At 38.8% G+C, this 24178-nt stretch overlaps 1 protein-coding gene across 9 annotated transcripts in view; it reads left to right on the forward strand.

Annotated features, from left to right (window-relative positions):
* The window catches only part of FOXP1 (forkhead box P1), a 684912-nt gene that overhangs the window by 548549 nt on the left and 112185 nt on the right, over window positions 1-24178 (forward strand). Inside the window, exon 1 of one of the 9 annotated variants that reach the window (XM_036737506.1) lies at window positions 17486-17565. The exons of the other annotated variants lie outside the window; for them this stretch is intronic. The gene's annotated coding sequence lies outside the window, so the exon portion shown is untranslated. Of the gene's footprint in view, window positions 1-17485; window positions 17566-24178 lie in introns of those variants that run through there. 9 annotated transcript variants of the gene reach the window in all.

The following is a 24178-nucleotide window of genomic DNA, read 5'->3' on the forward strand; positions in this document are numbered from 1 at the left end:
AGGTTTATCTGTCAAACTAATAGCAACATGTGATATATAAAAGTTAAATAGGTTGATATCCTATATTAAAATAATTCATTAGATACATATAGGTTTTTCAGTCATTCTTCAATCATTGAGTTCAATTTTCTTTTCTTTTTTGCATAGAAAGACTATGCAATAAATGTGCTATTGTATTTTAGGCCAGTTATAATTCCCAAATTTGACTTACTTGTGATATTTTCCAGGAAATGATATTGCTTTATCAATGTCACTCTTTTTGTGCAATTCCTAAATTAAATTCATAGCATCTGTATTGTTCCACAACTCCACCAACAATGTATAAGCGTTCTCGCCTTCTGACAGCCCTTTCAATGTTCACCTCTTTTCATCTTTGCCAATTTGAAACATCAAAGTTGTTTTAAGTTGTCTTTTTCCTACAAGTAATGATTTGGAACAATGTGTGTGTGCAGGGCGGGGGAGTCATGTATACCCTGAAGTTTTGCTTTTTCTCAAAAACTATTTGTTCATATACTTTGACAGTTTAGCTTTTGGGGAATGAACCTTGGTGTTTTGAATTTTTGTCAGTTCCCTGTGTATTTTGGTTATAAGACTTCTGTTGATGATATAATCATATGATAGAATAAAAATAATAATAGCTAACATTTATATAGAGCTTTCTACGTGCTAGCATACTGTGCTATGCAATTTGCAATTATTTCATTTGATCCTCACAACAACCCTGGAAAGTATTATCTCTGTTTTATAGATGAGGAAGCTGAGGCAACATTACTTGCCCAGGGGTCACATAGCTAGTCAGTGCCTGAGGCAGGATTTGAACTCAGGTTTCCTGATTTCTGACAGCACTCTATCCACTGCGCCCTCTAGCTGTTTCCAAATGCAAATAGTCTTTCAGCTGTCATATCTCTTCTAATTTCCCCTGCATTGATGATACTCATGTGAAAGCCATTTAATTTTATGTAGTCAAAGTGATCTCACCATTTATAATCTACTTGTCCTTGTTTGCTTAATAATTTTCCCTCTAGCCATGGTGATGTAAAAAAGAAAATAATTCGATCTCATTCCCTTCTATAATATTGTGTTTTTAAAAATTTAATTATATTTTATCGAAATATTGTATTTTAACTCAAAGACAGTAGTTGACCACTGAAGATTTTTCATTCAGGAGACATAAGATAAGATTGGACATTTCTAAAAAGTTTCACTGCAGTCGCCAAACCTCATGATATTGAATCTATTTGTGATCACAGTACCTAGAACAGACCTCTTCTTTGGATGGATCTGAAGTGGTGGATCTGAAGATGTTGCGCAGTAATGAGCTTTCTTTTGTGCACTCTGGCTATCATACTGTTCTGACCGTAGATGCATTTCTGGTAAATTTCAGCCTTTAAAATGAATAAGTCATTTTGCCAGGTGCTTCTTCTGAGACACTTTATCCAGGTCAGAAAAACTGAGCTCTGGATCTGATCAGGCTCTCAGATGTTTCATCAGTCTATAAGATCCACAGTGGAAAAAAAGGATTTTTAACCTTGAAAATGCTTCTCTTTCCACTTTTCCAACCAAATTCAATTGAACTAGTATTTATTAAGTACCTCCTTTGTGGCAATCTTTGGGGAATATGGTGACAAAAAGCAAAGAAAAAAATACCTATTCTCAAGGAGTTTACATTTTAGTGAGGGGATATAATATGGACATAGATAAATGTCCATTTATACCTTAAATACTAGCAGCAGAGTATAAAAGAGTATGCCAAAGGAAGAAATATATGGAAGGGAAATGTTACCATGACAGACTGAGAAAATGTACATCAGAGCGGTAGAGAGGGAAGCCAGCTTTCAGTGTATGATCTGTTTGGCATGTTCCTTTGAATAAATTCATCCCATGTCACCTGTGATTTTGGACAGCACCAAATTATTTTATGATTAATTATATATTTATATCCAAACTTCAGTGACCTTTTTGAGTCCAGTCGGTCAGTAAGCATATATTAAGTAGCTACAACGTGCGGAATACCATACTAAGCAATGGGGAGGTAAAGGCAGTCCCCACTCTCAAGGAATTCACTATCTAGTGGAAGAAACAAGAAGCCAACATGCTTGTATAAACAAGCTATAAACAGGATAAATGAAAAAAAAAATTTAAAAGGGGAAGGTGCCAGAAATTAATCGATATAATTAAGAGGGGGTTGGACAGGCTTCCTATAGATGATAGGTTTTATTTAGGAATTGAAGAAAACTAAGGAAGCTGGCAGGCAGAGATGAGGAGGGAGAATATTCCAGGAGTGGAGGAGGGCAGCTAGAGAAAATGCCTAGAGCCTGGAACAGCAAAGAAGGCCACTGTTACTAGATTAAAGGGTAGATAACAGGTGGTAAGGTGGAAGAAGAATGCAAAGAGGTGGTGAGCACTGCTTATGAAGAGTTTGAATACCAGGAGAAGATTCTGTATTTGGTCCTAGGGGCCAAAGGAGCCACTGGAGGTTCTAGAGTTGGGGAAATGGTGGCATGGCCAGACCTTCACTTTAGGAAAATCATTTTGGCAGCTGAGTGGAAGATGGCTTAGAGGCAGGCAGATCCACCAGCAGGTTACTGCAATAATCCAAGCATGAGTTGATAGGGTAGTAGCAGTATCAGAGAAGAGAATGGAGTGTCCTCTGGAGATGTTGCAGAGGTAACTGACAGGTCTTGGCAACAGAAGGGATATAGGAGACGAGAGATAGTGAATAGCTGATGATGACACTTAAGTGTGAGCCTGGGGAATTGGCACGATGGTATTGCCCCCTGCCAGTAATAAAGAAGTTTGAAGGCAGCAAGAGTCTAGGGCTTAGAATAGGGTAATAGTGAACAATCTTCCTACCCTTACTCCTCCCTGTAGCTTTCCTTATCTCTAAAATGAGGGGGTTGAATTAGCTGATGGCTAAATTCCCTCTAACCCGAAATCCATGATCATATAATCCTCTTCATGGAGGGATGAAATTCTCTGTACTATTTCCAAAATAAAAGATATTGGACCATTATCGTTATTATCCTTGAAGTGTATATAAAGTAAATTTGATTCTTTTTTGTTGTGGTTCAGATCGTACTTGCATTTGGTCCAGGAATTTATATCATTATTGGAATAAACATTTGAAAACTTACTCCCCTACTTTAATCTCAAACTGGATGCATGTAAAGTCTGGATACCTTTTTGCTACATCGAGGTTATTCAATTGTTTTGACATTTCTGATAAATGCACTTACTCTCTCAGATGCCATAATAGTACAATGCATAGAATGAATGCTTGACTTGGAGTCAGGAAGACCTGAATCCTACCTCAGCTAACCCCTCTCAGCCTCAAATAGGGATAATAGCATCTACCATAACAGAGGGTAAAATGGATGGTTTTAGTTACATAAAATTTAAAAACTAGCACAAACAAAGCCGGTACAAATAACATTAGAATAAAAGCAAGTAAATGGAGGAAAAGATCCCTGTGGCAGGCTTCTTGGAATAGGCTTTCTTGATTTCCAGATTATATAGGGAAATGATTCCCACTTATAAAAATAATCAGCTATTCCATGCCCTTTGACAAATGGTCAAAGAGTTTGAACAGGTGTGCAGTTTTCAGATGAAGAAATCCAAGCTATCAATACTGATTTGTAAAACTTAAGAGTTCTATCTAAATGTTAGCTCTATTATTATTGCTTTTATTGGGCAGCTTCTGTATTACTCATGTGAGCCAGAAAACCGTCAGGGCTGTGTGCCGCTAGTACTCCCTAGTTCCTCTCCCTTTCATCGATGAAAAATGCTAGACCTTTCATAGGATCATAAAGTTAGGGCTGGAAGAGATCTTGGAAGCAGCTAGCCCAACCCCTTCATTTTATAGATGAGGAAGGTGAAGTGGCCACACAAGGACTGACGGAGCTGATATTTGAGTTTATCTATGCCCACTGACTCCAGTCCTCGTTGCCGTACACCATATTGTCTGCATGGGTGTTCAAGGAGAACTAGCATGTCTGGTATGAGGGCTATCTGAGCCCTTTGCAGGGCTGCTCATCTACCTTTGGTGTCCACCTGGCACTCAACTCTCACCTGTGGCTCCGAGAAGCTGCAGCATGAGCAGCAGCCATACCATCATTAAACTGCCCTGGCAGAGCAACTAAATCAGGTTGAGGGTAACCAACCAACCACAAACCCATTAGTGAGTTATGGGGGTGTCTATTCCAAGCATGTGGAGATTTCCCCCATTGGAATGGGCAGATTGTGGAGCTCTTTGAGGTTGGTCAGACATGAGTCATCCATTGCATCTCAGCCATTACCAGTCATATTGACTTTTGTCATACCACTGAACTTCCCTGATTCTGGAAGAGAGAGTGAGGCTGATGACTTTGTGCAATTCTGCCTCACTTAAATCCAATTCACTGACCAATCAAGGCATCACCCCATGGTGTCATTGGTCCTCTTTGAAGATGAAGGACAAACATAGTCTAACTCACTAATAATTAAAGAAATGCAAATTCAAATAACTCTGGAGTTCAGATGAAATTGATGAAAAAAGGAAAATGGCAAATGTTGGAGGAGCTGTGGGAAAACAGGTATATTAATAAACGATTGATTGAACTACACACTGTTCCCCCAATTTTGAAAACAATTTGGAACTATGGCCAAAGATGTATTAATCTCTTTATACCCTTTAACCCAGAGAAGTGACTACTATGTCTTCACCCAAAAAAGAGCAAATAAAGAGGGAAAGGATCCATGTCTACAATGGATATTTATAGCAATCAAGGGGGTACCCATCTGGTGCTGAAAGACTAAACAAGTTATTACTTAAAAGTAATAGAATATTATTGTGCTGAAAGAAGTTAGGAAGGGGATGTTTTCAGAGAAAGGAAAACTTCCATGAGTTGACACAGCATGAAGTGAGAGAATCAGGAGAATAATTAAACAGAACAGGATTATAAAGAAAAACAACTTCGAAAATGTAGGCTCTCTGATTAACACAGTGACCAACAAGAGTTCAAGATAAATAATGATGCAGCATGCTACCCACCTCTAAACAAAGACATGATCTCATGGTCAGATGTATTTGTATGAACATATATGTGTATATGACATGGTCAGTGTGGGAATTTATTTTGCCTGACTTTACAAGTTTGTAACAGGTTTTAAGTGGATCTTCAACAAAATAAAATTTAATTTAAAAAGAATAAAACCTACATTACATGTTTGTTGTGAGGATCAAATGATATTAATCAAGGTGAAAAGCCAGTCAGTCATTCAGTCAATAAACATTTGTTAAGTACTTGCTGTGTGCCCTGCCCTGTACTAAGCTCTGCAAAGGGCTTTGTAAACCTTAAAACTTGATTTCAATTCTGCTGTTCTGGTTGCTGGACTAGAAAGGCAGAGAATTGGTGCATGCTGTAATAAAGGGGATTGTCAGGGGAAGAAACACATAAACATTTGGGGTGGGGGGATGGAGGGAATGGGTTTTGGAAAATCTAGGGACAAAGGAGCTGAAATTGCTTATTATGTTAGAAGCGTTGAGATCTTATTCTGTTGCCTTTAGTAAAAAGTTGTAATACCCCAAATTTACATATTGCTTCTTTCAGAAGACTCTACATTTGTGACATTCTCCTATATGCTATGATGTGATTTTGCTTTCAGGAGCTAAACAATAGAATTCTTCAACCCCAATGGGGCCTGAATTTCTCTAATAAATGATAGGTCTCAGTTTACCAAAGGCTTCAGGATAAGATGAAAGGCTGTAGAGCCATTCGAAGTGCTTTCAGATCCACAAGTAGCCACACGTTTGAGATGTGTTCTTAGAAAATCTCTTTTTTGACCTTAATTTAATACAGAAATGGCTGTAGTCACGATTTCCAAACTATGTGAAACCATTCACCATTTCACCCCGTTGGACTATAGAACATTAATAGTAAATAAAAACATGTCTGGTCACTTTCTCCACTTGCCCCTTGGAACATACTTCTAGCATAAAGTATAATTGAAGAAGATAGAATGAGGGAAATAACTATTCTCCCCCTAGCTGTTCACTCAGAGTACTCCCCCTTATTCATAGGAAGTATTCTAGAGTTAAAAATGGGCATTTGGGGATGATGGCAGTTTACTCTTTTCTAAAGCACAGTGTTGTTGTTCATTTGTTTCAGGCATGTTGGACTCTTCAGGACCCCATTTGGGGTTTTCTTGGCAAAGATATTAGAATGGTTTGTCATTTCCTTCTCCAGCTCATTTTACAGATGAGGAAACTGAGGCAGAGTATAGTGACTTGTCCAGGGTCACACAGCTAGTGTCTGAGGCCAGATTTGAATTCAGGTCTTTCTGACTTCAGGCCCGTCACTCTGTCTACTGTGCCACCTAAGCACAGTGCAAGATTCATTTTGGTCTGACCCCAAGAGCAGATCTCATGTTTAATATTGGCTCTAGAAGCAACACATTTCCCATTTGCAGTTTCCTAAAGTTTGTCAAGGAGGAGGAGAAAGACCTCTTTGGTGTAGAATAGAACTCATCCCACTTACGGGGCTTTCCATATTGTCTGGTTTTTTTGTGTTTTAAACCAGGTTAGAACTACAGCAACTTCAAGGTTTGGAGATGGGAGCTCTAAGGCACAGCATTCTCCAAAACACCCTAAATAGGATCATAATGATATAATAAGACCAAGGGTGTGTGTGTAGACACACACACACACGCACATGCACACATATACATGCATACACATATACATACACACATGTGCATACACACACACACACACACACACACACACACACACACGAGTTTAGAAAGCACCCTGTGTGCATTAGCTCATTTGAACCTGATGGGGATGGTGTTAGGTGCTGTTGGCAACCCCCTTTGACAGAGAAGGGGCCTGAGCTTCATTCCAGTGCCTGACCTGATATGGGAACATAGCTTCTCCGGAGCCAAAGAGAGATTTGAAGCCGTGGGCTCTTCAGACAACACCACCACTCTGCCGCTGCTTGTTTTTCTGATAACCTGCCTTCTCACCTTTTATATGACGATAATACTAGCAGCTTATATGTCCACAGTGCTTTATGAAGGACAAAATGCTTGCCATGCCATAACTCGCTGGAGCCCCATAGCAAGCTTCTAAGCTAGGTGGTGGACAAGTGCAGTATTAACTTCGGTGCTCTCAGTTGCTATAAATGTTGGCACTAAATTGTAGGAGAAATAAATTATTTTTGATTGAGAAGGGAAGAATAGTACTTTGCAGTACAATATCCCCATGAAAGTTGTCTTCCTCCTGCCTCAACTCGCAAATACTTTTTTAGTCCTCCCATTTTATAGACAAGAAAACTGAGACTCATAAAGTTTGAATAATTTTCTCAAGATAAAATAGTTTCTCACCCAAGTCCCAGCAGCTAGGTGGCGCAGTGGATAGTGCACTGGGCCTGAAGTCTGGAAGACTCATCTTATTTCAAATCTCACCACTGACACTTATTAGCTGTGTGACTCTGGACAAGTCACTTCACCCTGTTTGCCTCAGTTTCCTCATCTGTAAAATGAGCTGGAGAAGGAAATGGCAAGCCACTCCAGTATCTTAGCAAAGAAAACCCCAAATGGGGTCATGAAGAGTCGGACCCGAATGAAACAACACCACCTAAGTTCAGTGTTATTTCCATCACATACTTTTCCTGAAGTCCTCAAAGTAAAAAATCTTTAAAATAGTCTGTGTGTTGTTTTAACTTGTAATTGAGAGAAAAATAAAATATTATATTAAAAAACAATATAAGAGTCAGTGTGATGTGATGGGTGGAGAGCCAGCCTTAGAGTTAGGAAAATCTGGGTTCAAGCCCTGCTTCTGACTCACACCAGGTGTGGGACCTTGAACAAGTCACTAACTACCCCTTGATGTCTCTTTGAGACTTAAGCTGCAGAGCAAGTGATGATCTGCATTGGTACGGGGACTATCCTATCAGACCCTGTCCTGGTCTTCTGATCCAAATAACTGCTGGGTGGGAGGGGGTGGGGAGTACATTTAAAGCATCCCTTGGTAAAGTTGTGACCTTATTGATGAGGGGTTGGTCCCTCCCTTTAAGCCTTCCAAAAATGCTTTTATTTATAGTGACTCCCCTGTAGCACATGGTGCAGAAGGCAATTATCTTTGGAGGGGATTCCATGGCCTTGTGTGGGCTTCCCTCTTGGAAGATTTATTGTTGGCCGGATTGGGTGTCCTTTAAAGGCCTTAACTCAGAATCTAAAGCAGTATCGAGACTGATACTTCCTGAATGCTCTTAAGAATGCAACTCCTAAGCTTCATTTTGCAGCCTTGGAGATATATTTTTGAAATGGTATGCAGGGATTTACAGAGGTCTCATGATTCCCATTGACACTGGAAGGGGTTGTACTGTGAAGTCCCAGCATGCTTCTGGGAAATTCACCCTTCTAAAGTCCCAAGTCTTCAGGAAGACTTACATGGCTCTGTAACTAACCCGATAGTAGGGAAAAGGAAGGAGGCAGGAGTAATTGATGAATGAAGGCTAACCGATCACTCCCAAAGTTCAGTTTCCTTTCTTAAAGGGAATGGGAAAGCTTGATAGCTGCTTATTTTGTTTCATTTTTATGAATCTTTTGAGTGCTAGAGAAAAACTGGCATTGCCAGTCAGCTAAATATACTGTATCATGAAACCTTAGGGACAACTGAAATGGGAACAGTGGCCCATTACTGCTAAGGTGTTTTATTGGAAATTTGCCGACATGCTTTCCCAGGAGAATGAGTAAAAACCTGCAGGATGCCCAGCAGTCAGACAGGTTGTCCTCACAGGCAGGCTGAAATATATAGCTTTGCACTTCTGGGCTATGAGTGAGTAGGCTATATAACAGACTAATGTGCATTTTTACATTAAAAGTACCATATTTCACAAGAGATTCCCCCCCCTTTTGTTTAAGTGTTTTAATTTATATATTCCAGTTAATCGTTCATTACGAGTCCTTCCTTTCTCGAGTGCTTTTTTCAAAGTTGTCTTTTGAATGAGATGCAGCTGGAGAGTGTCCTAATCCTGGCAGAGATACCAGCAGAGGGCAGACATAAAAAAGGTTTTGACATTAGGGTGTGTCTACCTAGGGTCAGGGAGGGTGGTGTTCAGTATTTGAATGTAAATCTACCAGCATTGTTCTGATGATGGCAGGACAGAACATGTATTATTTGCCTTTTCCCAGGCCTGTTGAAAATCTTGGGTATCTGGAAAAGCTGACTTTACTAAATAAAAGCTGGTCAATTGTTTTCATCTGATATTCGGTTGTTTCTACTAAACTAAACTTTTAAAAAATGTAACTTCATCCCCCAAGATTTTTCTTTCCCCTCCAGTGCCTTAGTGGTTGTTATGCTGAAGTGAGATGTTTATTTTTGTTTGTCCTGGATGTGCTATAAATACTCTTTCTAAAGTTTAAGGAAAATAAATTCTTTTTGATTGGGTATGTGGAGGAGGTAACGTTTTGAAGTAGAAAATCCCGTTGAAGATTTTTTTTTCTTTTCTTCACCCTCTCTACCCCTCCTGCTGCATATATTTTCTAATTGTTCAGTATAATGGCAGTGTACCCAACAATGACCCATGAGTAGGATGGTACCATAACAGGCATTATACTCCGGTCAAACGAGAGAAAATAAATGTACTCACAAAGGGGAAAGCAATTTATTACTGTCAATTAGAACTTAGGATTAAATGTTGCCTTTTTTTAAACACACATAATTTTGTTTACTTGTAGTTTTTTCTTAATGTCTTTGAATTGAGAGAATGTCATAATTTTTTTGAAGTGTTTTCCATAGCTCATGTATAAGCATATTCATAACTCACCTGAATGTTGGCATATCTCGCTGTGTATATATAAATTAGCCAGTAACCCTGGCATTATAAAACGTTGTATTAAATGAAGATGAGAATAGTAATTTAAAGCGTGTCATGAAGAGAAATTTAAATTCAGCCAGAACAATGGGAAATGTGAGTGTTTTCCCTCGGCCAGTCTAGCAGCTAGCGAAAAACAACATAATTAGTGACAGTGTCAACATAGACCTAACAGTGACATGAACAATATTGATACGAAGTTAGCTACTTTTCTCCCTCAGGAAATGCATGATGCATTAACTTTTCTAAGTGAAAGTGCCACTTTTATTCGGAGTGTTTGGCCCTTCCTCGGAGATGAGTGGCCAAATCACTGAAATCAGACATTACTGTTGCAATTTGGTAGCCTTAATTAGCAGACCCTTTGGCAGTCTCCAGAGAAGTCAGAGAGGGAGGGAGGGAGAGAAGGAAACAAGGAGGGAGACTGAATGAACTGTTCCCTTTTCACTAGAGAGGTGATTCCCCTCAGGTCAGGTTGGGAAGCCTGATGGTTATGGAATCAGCAAAAGTTGCTTCTTGTTATTGCCCTGCCTCTGTCTCTCCAGGGGCTAAAGTGGCCAATGGAGTCTCAAAGTCTCTATGTTTTTTGTTATTTCACATTATTTCTGGATTAATTGGGTTGATAAGGTAAATATATAATTACCTGTAATTATTCTGTAAGCGTTCCAAATATATCTGGTTGTTGTTTGGGAGAGAGTATTTTATCTAAAAGTGTCTTCTCCCCTCCCCAAGTTCTTTATTATTTTTGGAATTTTTCTGTCTGCCAAAGCTCTAAGCAGTAATCGCCAATCTCTCTCTCTCTCTCTCTCTCTCTCTCTCTCTCTCTCTCTCTCTCTCTCTCTCTCTCTCTCATTCTCTCTCTCTCTTTCTCTCTCTTTCTCTCTGTCTGTCTCTCGCTCTCCCCCTTTATAAGGACATTGCTTAGCATCAAGTAAGTAGATGATACTGTCTTTACCCGAAGAGTCCTCTCGCTTACTGTCACTAGTGACTTTTGGCCCTGTTTGGTATTTACAACAACTTTCTCTGCTTATCTATCTGCTTTCATAGGATATCACTTGAACGACCACAGTGGGATGAGAACCAGTGTCCATGTAAACATCAGTGCCACTCCATTAATCAGTGTGTAGGGGTAATGTCCTAACAAGATTACTTGCTTTACTGCCTTTCTCCTCTGACACCTTCCTCAGTTATAGACCAGAATGAGGCCTTCGTTTTCTGTTTGTCTCTTCGGTGCTTTGGCTCACTTGGGTTGAAAAGTCAAAGAATGAGTATAGTCACAGGTGTGTTATATACTGGTTAGTTTTGTGCAGAACTCTGAAACTCTGTTCTTAAGGACACAACAGTGGCTAGGATAGAAGGGTTTTGAACAAGTTTCTTAGAGAAACAGCCTCGAAATAGGTATGATGGGTTTGTTGTGGGTATTGGACATAGGAACATTGGACATCAGTATTTTAAATCATTTATAATTTCTCTCTTTTTGAGGACCCTTCTTCAAACATGGTTTTCCAGTGATCTTTTTTAAATATTATCACACTTTAATTTGCTGTGGCTGCTCAATAAATTTGCCTCCAAGTGGGCGTTATTGCTTTATCTGTTCTTGACTTGTTTCAGTCGTATCTGTCTCTTCATGACCCATTTGGGGTTTTCTTGGCAAAGGTACTAGAATGGTCTGGCATTTCTTTCTCCAGCTCTTTTTACAGATGAGGAAACTGAGGCAAACAGGTTGGAGTGATTTGCCCGAAGGCCACACAACTACGAAGTGTCTGAGGCCAGATTTGAACTCTGAAAGATGAATCTTCCTGACTCCAGGTTCTTCATTCTATCCACTGCACCAGTTATCTGCCCATGCCACACCCAGATGCTTTGTCTGCACAATTTTGCCTGCCCCTACTCTTCCAATATGATCTGGAAATTGTAGTAGCGTACAAATAGAATGAACTAAAACTTACATTTTCAGCCTGAAAATCAATAGCCTAAATTGTGTGGAAAATTCTCTTTCTTGTTGGAACCCAAATACAGACTAAGCAGATAGGCCTGGACTGGAAGTGAAGTATTTGGGTGTCCTCTATCGATGCCACCTTTATTCCTTACCATGATGTCCAAAGGTGAACAAGCAATATTCATCTGTCTTCAAAAATATGTTCCTGCAAAGAATATTCTCTATGCCATGGTGGCATTTGTTAGACTGAGGGTAAGGTGAAATCTTAGGATATTCCCTGAGTGATATTTTCTGAATTGGCATGTCCAGGCCATCCTCTGATCCTTTGCTCGTTATGATTCTTTCTTTCTTCACCTATTCAAAAGGTACTTAGTTTTCAAACAAGTCCCATCTTATCTAGTATCCTTCCCTGATTATTCCAGTACACATTGAGCCCAGTCTTACCTGAAATAATGGGGGGGAAGGAAATTGGCATTAATATTCATTAATCTTCTGTATTAGAAACTTAGGTCTTATAACTTCCCTCACCTGTCATATCCAGTCTGATCTGTTGAATGTACATTTGCAGTCTTTCATGATCATCTCTTTATTCCCATTGCTATCACCCTAATCCAGTCCTTCATTGCCACCATCTTGGACTACCGAAATAGCCTTGGTCTTCCTGCCTCCCTTTACCACATCCTTTGTATTGCTACCAGACTAATTGTCCTTCTATGTAGATGTGGCCATGGTGTACTCCTCAAATGGGTTTGAGGCCTGTCAGTTACTCTTAACCTGGTTTAGGATTTCTGCTGAGATGGTCTTACCAGGGTTTTGGCTGCTGTGCACGATCCAGCTTCTTGGAGCTACAGGTGAGAGTTGGGGCACTGGCCGACAGAGGAGCAGCCCTGAGAAGGGCTTTGCAAGATCTCATACCAGAGATGGTAGTCCTTCCTGAACCCCACAAACTGCCTTGATAGATGGACTAAACTACGTTAAGGCTCACTAATAGGCCTCAGACCCATAGCTGAAATAGGGGGAAGTCTAGCCCAAGCATGTGAAGACTTCCCCCTGAGGAATGGGTAGATGAGAACAATTTGTATTAATGTCTATGAGGGCATCTGAAGCAGGTGCTATGGAGCCCTTAGAGCTTGGTCAGGCATCAAAGACGCCAAAGTCATTCATTGCATCCTAGGCCATTGCCAGTCATCCTGACTTTCGTCTTGCTACTGGACTTTGATGACTCTGGAAGAGAGAGTGAGACCGACAATTTTGTGCAACTGTGCCTCACTTACATCCAATTCACTGGCAAGTCAAGACATCACCCCATAATGGTATTGTTCCTCTTCTGAAATGAAGGACAAATAGCAATACTCCTCAGAAATTTCCAGTAACTTCTGTCTGCTGAAGTTAGAAAATTCAGACTATTCTAACTCTTTTGCATGGCAGTTAAGACCCTCAACAATCTGTCAAGATTGTTGATTTAAAAAAAAGACAATTTGCCAAAAAAAAAAAATCAATCTTGATTTGTACCATTTGCCAATTTCCAAATGTTCCCACTGACAATTTAACAATAGGCTGTGCAGGTTTGAGCTGCCTCCAGCACCTGCCTGATTCCAAGAGGTAGCAGTTTTTGAGTATGGGGATTTTTTGTTTTTCCCACAAAACTCAGTTCAGTGGTTTTTTCTGACTTAGATACTCAAGGCAATTTTCCTTGCTTTCTGTATAGTCTGTCTTCCTTCCAGACTGGACCACTCAACCTCTGAATACTTTTTGTCCTTCAGTACCTTTGCATATGTTTCCTCTACCTAGAATGACCTTCCACCCCCAGTCAATCCATCCCTTTGAATTACTATTGACACTTTAATATCCGATTGTAGGAAGCTTTACTTGATTCTTCCCGGTGTACAGAAGCTTTTTCCCAGAGATTTCAAATAACTTTTTTTGGTTTTTGTTTGTTTGTTTGTTTTGTACTGCTAATATACTTATCTTTTATAGAAAGAGATGATAGAAGATAGAGCATTTATTATGTGCATACTATGTGCCAAACACACTGATAAGCCCTGGGGATACAAATAAAAGTGTTCTAGACCATTCCTGTCCTCAAGTAGCTTATACTCTTAAGTTTGTAATTACTTTGAATTATAGGTATCTATTACATATAGGGACATGCTGGTAAATGTTTAACAATAGGCTCTTGAAAAATGCACACAGGACACTCCATCACTTTAAGTCTCGACAATTTCCGAAAGAAAGGAAGGAAGGAAGGAAGGAAGGATGGACGGATGGATGGATGGATGGGCAAGCCCTGGTCTATAGCATTTGCCATTTGCAAGTGCTCACACTAAAAGTTTAACAATTGGCCTCAGCATCCATCTGATTCTATAAATATCTAAGAGGTAGAAGTTTCTTGAGTGAAGGGATTTTCCATAAAACCCAGCCCAGTGGTCTACCCTGTCTAGATATTCAATAAATGTTTGTTAAATGGAAATCTTAGTTATTGCCTAGGCTTATTCAGTCCTGTTTATTATCTCCCCATCTAACTTGTTCCAAGCTCTGATCTTCTTCTGTGTTTTGGGAGCCATCACAGTGTAGACAGACTTACTTTAGAATCCTGGTCAAGTCAGTTAACTAGTGGGAGACCCATTTTTTAAAACTAAAAAAATGGAACCAATGATATATGTTGTATCTCCTTCATGAGGTTGTTGTGAGACTTCCATGAGATAATGTATGAAAGCAGTTTGTGAATCTAGAAGTGCTGAATACATGTCGCCTGTTACCATGAATCTTATACGTATTTGCTCCAGCCAGGGACCTTGGAGGTGCATACCCTCTGATTTTTAAAATGGGGAGACTGATGTTCAGAGAGGGGAAGTGTCTGTGTCACACAGAGTAGAAGAGTTAGATCTGGGATTCAAACTCAGGTCCCATTTCAGCCTTTAGTCCTTATACAAGGTTTATTAATCAGAATGATGCCTCCACTGAAGTCAGACTCTAATTCCTCATTGTGGTATTGAGGTGACCCTGCATTCCTGAAGGCTATGTCAGGGCAGCACAAGTTTGGACACATTGTGCCAAGCCAGCATGGCAGTATGAAATCCATTGTCTGAGTCCCAGCTCATCACCACTCTGGCCACCAGACGATTAGTTGATTGATTGATTCATTCATTCACTTTTTGGCTGCAGTAATTCATGGAGTGCCATAGAGTAAGATGAGAAAGCATTGTGATCCATCTCCGAGGAGGGCATACCTGCGCTGATGGAATCAGGCATCTTTTGAAGTGTTTGTGTATAAGCAGGAATGATGAGTTGTGGTGTATGCAGTAAGCTGCCCAAGTATAGGAAAAGGAAAAGGTTATAGGCTGACTTCAACTAGGTGTGGCTGCATTTCATTGTAGTCTTAATTTGTTACTGGGACTTTTTTGTATGTATGAGCACAGGGAGTAGCAGCCAGTAAAGAAAGCTGAAATGGCTCCAGTGCATTTTAAACCAAAACAAATAAGCAAACAAAAACTGATTAAAGCCTCAGTTGCCTTATGAAAACTTAGAAGTGCAAATTCAATTTGTGAGGAAACTATAGGAAAATCTGAGCATTTAGTTAAGCTTCAGTGCTTTTCCTATTCTGGTGTAGTCAGTGTATCTTACTTGGTGGCAATATAGACTAAAAACATCTTTCTGAAGTAGCCAGATCTTTGCAGAATGTTGTTTTGGGAAGGGAGGAGCAGGCACTGCACAATGTCTCTGGACAAGTTCTTTAAAGTTTGTTCTAATTTTCCTATATCTGTTAAACAAAATTCATCAAGAATTTAAGCCAGTTGTGTCATTGCTACTTCTGTGACCGTGGGCGAGACATTTTCCCTTTCTGTGACTCAGTTTCTTCAACTGCAAAAATCAGAGGCTGGGACTTTATCAGCCCTTCTGGCTGTTGATGTCTTCTGAAGAGATGGACTCTAAGGCCTCTTCCCACCTCAATCCTATTTTAAATGCTTTCTTTTTTCAAAGAAACTGTTTATTGTGGTGTGATTGCTGTCATTGTCATACTGGGTCTTGAGGAAACTTAAAGTCTGTATCTTCATTTTAAAATAGGTTCTCTGTCTCTTTAAGAGACAGTGATTCATGTTATATCCTGGCAGATTTAAAGTGTCCTTCCCTTAATAATACCCCCCCCATGCCCTCAATCCTTTATTAAATATTCATGAGAGGGCGGGGTCATATTTTTGTGACCTGAAAAAAATCCCATTAATAAATTTGTTATCTGACACAAAAACACTTTAGGGTGGAGAGCGGTCTGTATAGCCTCCCATTTAACATCTGATCATAAGTTGTCAGTAAATTGGGGCCTTTGTCTTCTTTGCTGTGAGCCTCTTCAGCAGCATCACTGACAGGGTATTGTCTCTTGTTCATGGTGACTCTATTGAAACCGAATTATTGCCTTGATTGGAAATGTTATCAATGTGATTTCTGGTTCTGAGTGACTTGCACTGAGAGAGATTGACACAAGTGAGAACTGCGTCTCCCATGGACAGCTGCATTCTTCTAGCTGTTGGGGTCTGCTTTCCTAGCTAGGTGCTGCTGCCAAAGGTGGAAGAGGGAGCTCCTTTTTAATTAAGGAGAAATAGACAATGCTGGATGTTGTAGCTTTTCTCCCCAGATAGATCTTGTGGTTGGACGACAAAAACCTGATTTGGTTCCTAATAAAGGCCAGGAAGTTTTTTCTTCAAAGTTCGAACTTGTGTAACTCGCAGGTGATTGCTTCTGTTGTTCAGTCACCGGCTTGAAAATCTAGGGAAAAACAGAGGGTCTTTTTGTCGCTTGAGTTTGACTTTCTGCTCAGCTTAATCTTTTCCCCCTCCTGCATTACAGACATGCAAATATCATCGAATTGGCAAAACGCTCCTGTTAGGTTCTTGAGAATAGGGGTATTTTTTAAGGTGCATTTAAAAAGAGTTTCTTTGTATATTTTGGTAAATGTCTTCTAGCTCAGTTTGAAAAGAGAGACAGTAATGAGGGCAGGGGTTGGGGGAGAAGGGAGGTAGTTATTATTTATACAAACTCCTGTGTGGTGCTCTGAGCAGCCCTATTTTCACTAGCACACACATAGTTTGGCAGGCGAACTCTTGGAAAAAAAAGGTTAAGGCTTGGTTAAATCATTGAATGTGAAGTGAAAGTTATTTTCAAAAGACTGTTTTCTAGGAAAATGTTTTCAGGGTTGCTTTTAGTCATTACATTTCCTTCTGATTTCAAATGATTATTATGAGCTATTGTGTTTGGTGGAGACTTCCAGGGGCAATCTTTTCCCTCAGTAGATTTCTCTTAAAGGTTATGATTCTAAACTATTTGTCTGTAAGTGTAGGGTTTTTTGGTTTTGTTTTGTTTTGTTTTGGGGGGGGGGGTGGGCTGTTCTTAAGAGCTGTTTGATTAAAGGTAAGAGTGTATGCTGTTTGCCCGGCTTTCCAGAGAGCAGCCCTAAGCAGAGGCAGGTCAAAGGGTTAACAGCAATTAACCGGAGTTGCTTCAGAGACAAAAGCTCTATTTCACCTGCCGTCAGTAAAAAAAAGAGGAGGCCCATTGTGTAGGGGTGTTTGAACTGATTCTGTTTAGAGGCTGGTTGTGATTGGTGGAGCAGGGCGTGGCTGATTGGGTAGTTTTGCATCTTGTCAGCTCCGGAGCACCCTTGCGCGTGCAATCTGTCTGTAACCTGAGGAAGCTCCACACTGTACGTCCATACAGGCAGCCTTGGGAGAGCGTCATGGCCCAGCTCTCTGTTTGTGGCAGCTAAATGGAGTTTGGCAGGTTTGTCAATATGATTGATTTGGGGGATTTGGGTGTCTTCCCGGGGTACAGCATGATCTCTTAATTTTGCATTTGTAGGAAAAATGAGGCTCTGCATTTTTTAAAAAGTTGGGTGGGTTTTTTTTTTTTAATCTGTGTTTACCAACTTGAGTTGTGCACTGTAACTAGAAACAGCTCAGGCAGAATTAGAAATAGGGGAGACAGTTCCAACAGGCCCGGCTCTCCTGGGGAGGAAAAAGAAATTCTCTCTCTCTCTCTCTCCCTCTCTCTCTCTCTCTCTCTCTCTCTCTCTCTCTCTCTCTCACAGAATTATTGAGAGTTTGAGGAAGTATTGTTTATGTTGTGGGTGCTCGACTTTTTTTTTTTACTTGCTTTTGCTTCCTTACATTTATTCCTCTTCTTAGACTTTGTTTTCACCCAGCACAATTTGGTTTAATTTTCAGCCTTAGAAAACCCATTGGGGGAAAAGAGAAGTAGAATTTGTGTGCTACTTTTGTAGCATGTTAAAAATGTCGTGAGTAAACAGTAAATGTTACCAGTGGTATGGCTGTTTCTTTCATTCTGATAGTTTGTTTCCATATCTGTCTGGGCTATTTTTAACTTGGCTGTTCAAATTTGAGTAGTTCACACACAGACACACTCAAAAAAGAAGTCGGGGAGGGGGGCATTCAGGCAGATAAATAAAATGCACTGTCAGACTTACATCCTAGGTATTCATTGTTGCAGCTCTTCACTGGTCAATTTGCCACATGAAATTAAGTGACTAGGGATTGTTTTTGACATTGAATAGTCTTAGGAATTCCAGCGAAATACTCTGATCTAAACAGGATCTAAATGTAGCCAAACTCAAGTGTCAGACCTTCACTACAGGATTTCACTGGAAATGAGATTTTTTTTTTTCTCCTCCCCTCCGTGTGGTGATGGGAGGGAGGGAACCCTTAGGAAGTGGGTGGTAAGTTTAGAGCTAAGAACATACATATAGGCTTCCTCTTTAAGATTAACTCTTTCAGTTTCTGCAGGTTTTTACAATATACAATGAAATATACAACTGTCCAAATTACACTTCTAATAGTCTAAATGTTTTAGTCAAGTCTATTTAAAAATGCAAATCGGTTCATTTCCATAGATTCCAACATTTGAAAGTGACACATCTGAAGAAGAAAAGGAAAAAAAAAACATTTAAGTCTGATAACAGGAAATGTGAATCATTCCATCAGTGACTAATATCTGTTTCTGAGAGGGGGAAAACACTGAGTTAGATTTATTTTCATAATCAGTATTAAGGGAGCCAAAATGATCTTAAAGTTTAAAGCAAGTAAAATTGATATTACATTAAGCCAAGTTTGAAAAAGAGGGAAAAAAGATTTTCCAGGAGGCTAGGGTAAAAGGTAGTTTATGTGGTTCAGTAGCAAAGCTAGCTTACCCAGTGTAGAAACACCATTGCTTTAGGATTCATATGTGTACATGTGTGTCTAAAGAAAAGCAATCCACAGTTTTGTGGATTCTAATTTTTATTCTTCATCAAGGGAATAGAGGAAGTACTTGGGAACATTACTATAATTTATACTATTTTTGAAAATTCACCTAAATTTTATATGATTTTTATATCTGGCTGGAAATCTTGAGTGAGCAGCAGTGTGTAAAAATGAAAGCAAAATACTGACTACCTACACAGAGATACTCTGGCTGACTTGCCCTAGTATGTGATAGAGCTGAGCTGAAAACTGATTGGTCTGACACTTTATAATCAAAGTTGATTTATTGTTCATTAGTAGTGCATTAGCCCTTTCAGGCAAGACAGTTATTTGTGTAGTAGCCTGTCAAGCAAGAGACTTCTAGCACCTGTCATTTCTAAGCCATGAGATAAGCAACCAGATATTAAGATAATGCAAATAAAAATGCATTTGGACTAGGTATGGTACCACAAGTCTACAGATATTTCTATTTTAAAATAGCATGGGCCAATATTTAGATGGAGAAAAAAATTAGGGAATGTATATATATATATATATATATATATATATGTGTGTGAGAGAGAGAGAGACGTGTGTTACATACACACATATATGTGCATATGTACATATATGCATATATGCATGTGTATATGCATATATGCATGTGTATATCCATATATTTATCTATAGATATCTACTATATATCTACTATATATAGATATATAGTAAAATGAGAGGAGCAAGGTCTATTCTTACTGCTTTTCACCCTGAGAAGAAGTCTCTTCTACCTAAATTCCCTACTGCTTTGCCACAAAACTTGGTCATTTCTGTGGATGATAGGCATGACTTGTCTTTTGCTTTTTTTTTTTTTAACTCATGCCTGTCCTCTGTAGAAATAGAAGGGAACCAAAAATACCTTTCACTAGGATTTTGTGTTTTAAGGATCATGTCTTTAAATGAGACTCTTAGAGGTATGGATTGATAATATAAAAATGTAATGACATCACAGCAAAACTATGATTATGTCGAGTAATAATGTCAAGTGCATTTTCTGCCACTGACTTCTTTCTTAATTCTTCCAAATGGAATGATCTCATGACATACCATAGAAAACAACCTAAGTGTCAAAAAGAAAACAAAATTAGTCAACTTTTGTCTGCCACCATAGAAATGAGGATTAACTTATGTTATTTCAGAGCATGGAATGGAGACAATCTGCATGAGGCTATATAGTGTATTGTCTTCACTGAATTTTCATTTGACAGGGATTTTAGAGGCTGTGATCTTAATTAAATCTCAACTGACTCAAATAATGCATCTAAAGGCATGCAGTGTTGCGTAACCTTGCTGAGTTGGTAAACCATAAATCATCAGAAAGCTTATGATAGGAAGGGTTGGCTTGATATTTTTTTTTTGTTTGTAGCTGAATGTACTTTAAAAAACAAAATCCTCACTCTTACTGCCCTGTGGTCTTAAACTGTCAGAAGCAATTGCTTGAAAAAATAAGCTCTGTCATGCTTTTGACCAGTATTACAACTTTAGCTAAACTCAACAGAAATACAAAAAGCAGTAGCATTAAAATCAAAATGAATTAACAGTTTTGAATTTCCATTTGGGTCTGAATTAGTGCAGCTGAAGAGCTGATGGAGTTGTTTTTGCTACTAATTTTTTCTTTAAAAAAAAGAAAGAAATGAGTCAGTGCTGATAGTCAAATGTAATTGTAAGCCCATATTGAAATCTGAATGAGATTAAAGGTGGTATGAGAGTAAGCTAGAGAAATTAATTATGTTCCACTAACTAATTGGAATATTATCACTAAAGGGAAGCTGACACTGTGAGCCGATGGTGGCACCTTTTTGTGTACAGCTGGTGAGATACATTTTGTGATTCTGACTGAATGTAAACAAATGCCGAGTCTAGCAACAGTTTGTAGACTAGGAAAAGAAGATTCTCGGCTACTACAACTGGGGCCTAGAAGACAGGACTCGTTTTAATTGCTAAACAGCCTTTTTAATTATGTGCTCTTTATGCCTTGTACTATTGCAAAGGAACGATAGGTGTCCCTGGGTGTTTATTGTTTAATGTGGTTAAGTATATGATTTTCAGCGTCTCAGGCTTATGTTACTCTTCAGATGATTGTATGCCCTTGGTGTCTCAAGGCAAAGGCAGCTCCAAATATCTCAAAGTTGAGAAAGCTCTATGTGATAGCTTGATGCATGTATTCTTATAAGTTACATGTTTCAGGGAGGAGTGACGTTTGTGTACCATTGCTGTGCTGTGGGCTTTATCTACACCTGCAAGGCTAGATTGCGGGAAAGGCCTGACAGCATCAGCGAAATTTGTTATTGTTTGGAAAAAGGCTTGGCGCATTTTTGAGCAGTTTGTTTTATTGATAGCAGAATTGCATTGCTAGAAATGTGTTTGTCAGAAGTTCAGAGTTCAGATAAAATTTGCAGTACTTTCTTTTATTTTACTAAATAATGGTTTTTTTTTACTCATATGTATTTTTCTTTAGTAAAAAAAAAGAAAAGAAAACTTATGTATATCTATTTGGAAAGCTGTGTCTGTGCAGATTGTGAGGATTGAAGTATGTGAGGAAAGTCAGACTCAGCCTTATTTTCGTCCCTTCCACTTTTTGAGGTATGAACGGCCTTGTCTGTCATCCTCTTCAGACCTGCCTATTGTTTCAGGCAAGAGAAATTAATGTGTGTGTGTGTTGGGGTGGGGGGGGTGTTGAATACAGAATAGAATAATTATACATCCTTTTAGCATTTGCCTTTAAATAACTAATTAATGAGGGACCAGGCAAAAATGGTATATTGTACTTTTTTAGAATACCTGGTATCATGTTTTAATTTTTAAGCTTTATCTTGCCTTTAAATCTGAAACATCATTGTTCAAATAACTGAGAACAAGGTAAACCAACAACATCAAAAAGGTCGGCTTCTGTGATTTCTCAAGGGCTTGTTATTTTGTACTTTCCAATTCTATTTGATGTCTTGACAAAACAAGATGACACAAGGGAGAATACATTAAATTTTGATTTTCATCTAACCTGTTACAGTCGTGGCGGCTTAATTTCTTTTACTTTTTACTGAAGACGGCTTTTTCACAATTACTCTAATTGCCACACCACTTTATGAGAAGGCTTCTTTACGGACTCTCCATTTGCCTTGATTTTGCCAGGCATTTTTGAACATGTTTTGACCTTTAACACAGAAAGAGATTGCTGGTGGAGTATGTCTTCATTAGAAATAAATCAGTGAATGGCAAGATTGTCAAAGAAGCAACTGATATTTTCTCATTAGGATATAATTTGCACCCTTGTGCTTAGCTGTGATGTGTATGTGAGGGTACTGGAAATAGGTGTGAGAAGCTGGACCATCTCAAGACTTTGCCATTGCTACCCTACATCAGGTGCTAGCACCTGAGTATCACCCAAGTCTGTTTTCATACTTAGGCCATTCTCATTTTGGTCTGCCTGGTTATTTTTCTGGAACTCTATTGTTTCAAGATAATCAATAATCTTAAAAAAATTCTTTTCATTTAAACTGTCCAGGATCTTTCTTAGACTTGCTAAACCATACAGTGGATAGCTAGATATTTTCTCTATCAGCATAAAAAAGACATTGAAATGAGGATTTTTGAACCTTTCTTATAACTCTTGATCTAAAACACTGTACCCAAAAGTCATCTTACCTTATGTCTCTTACCTTTTTTAACAATCTATATGTCTAAAGTGCTTCTGCTACTTTCATCCGCTGCTTTGTGTGATTGATGGGACTTAGGCATCACTATCACTAATAAGTGATGCTTAAACGCCTCAGAACTTGGGTAGCTTCTGTCTGTTTCTCTGTCTCTGACTCCCTCTTTCTCTTTCTCCTTCTCTTCTCTTCTCTTCATGATCTAAAGATCTATAGTTATGGGTATTTGAAGAATGGCTTTGCCCCTCCTCATCGAAGGAGACCATTCCTAACACTTATTTTGGCCATTGTAAATGTCATAGCTTGTTTGAATCATGCACATTACATTGTTTTCCATTCCACCTACATGAGAAAGGAGGTAGAGGAAGGAAGGGTGAAATATCAGTCCTCGCTTTAAAAAAAAATCATGAAAGTCGCAAACTTGAGGACAGGTGTACTTGTTAGATGATGAGTTTCATGGGTATATTCCTTTGTTTTCTCTATTTAACAAATGTGAAAATTTTAATTTATGCAAGCTATGCATTTATGCAAATTGAGCAGATATTTATTATACTTAAAACAATTATCCTGATACTAGGTTGGGGGAGAGGGGAACTTTATTATGCAGGATAAGTGTTAGATAAGATCAAATGAAGTCCCCCTAATTTGTCTGCCATAAACAAATATGGATTTTTGCCAGTTTTTACTTAAATACAGTAGAGGAGGTCAAAGAGCTTTAGTGGAGGTTGTTTACATAGGGTAGCTAGCCTGAATCTTGTCATACAGCTATATAGTCAAAGAAAGGTAGCCTCTCCTGATAGCACATGATACATGAAATGTTAAAAAATAAAATAAAATGCTAATTGCATTTTAAAGAGTTCTCTCCCCCCCCCCCAATTTTAATAGGGCTTTGTATTGTTACTGAAAGAACAGTTATGCTAATGACTGACTACTTAGATGATGTTGCATTAATATAATAACCATTACCTGACTTAATGCATTGTACAGTATTGTGGCAAAATAGCTAAGTCTGAAAGAGTGATACAAAAAGTGAAATTCCATAATGAAACAGAATTATGGTTTCTACATGAATAGCATGCTTTTTTGTTTTAAAGACTGAAATATTATGTCAAGCATGTATTATATTCTTGCATGCAGGGACTTTGCATTCTACTTTTTCAATTCCATAGGGAACAGCAAGAGACTGAGGCATTGTGTTTTTCAGCTTTTCTGTTTGCCAATATATCAGTTGTATCCATTTACCGATGAATCATGAAAACTGTATTCTATTGTCTCGATAAGGTTTTTCTGCCCTCTGCTCCACGTTGTACACAAGCTCTTCTTAACATAGTCAGTTGAAATCTGACATGAGGTGTTCGTTTTCTTTTTTCCATGTTTTGGCTTTTTCATTTTTAGAAGCTAACTCAGTCTACTGTCTTATGATTTAATTTTTACTTGGTAGTGGTAGTTTGGGGT

This window comes from Trichosurus vulpecula, chromosome 9 (assembly GCF_011100635.1).
Source record: "Trichosurus vulpecula isolate mTriVul1 chromosome 9, mTriVul1.pri, whole genome shotgun sequence".
Lineage (NCBI taxonomy): Eukaryota > Metazoa > Chordata > Mammalia > Diprotodontia > Phalangeridae > Trichosurus > Trichosurus vulpecula.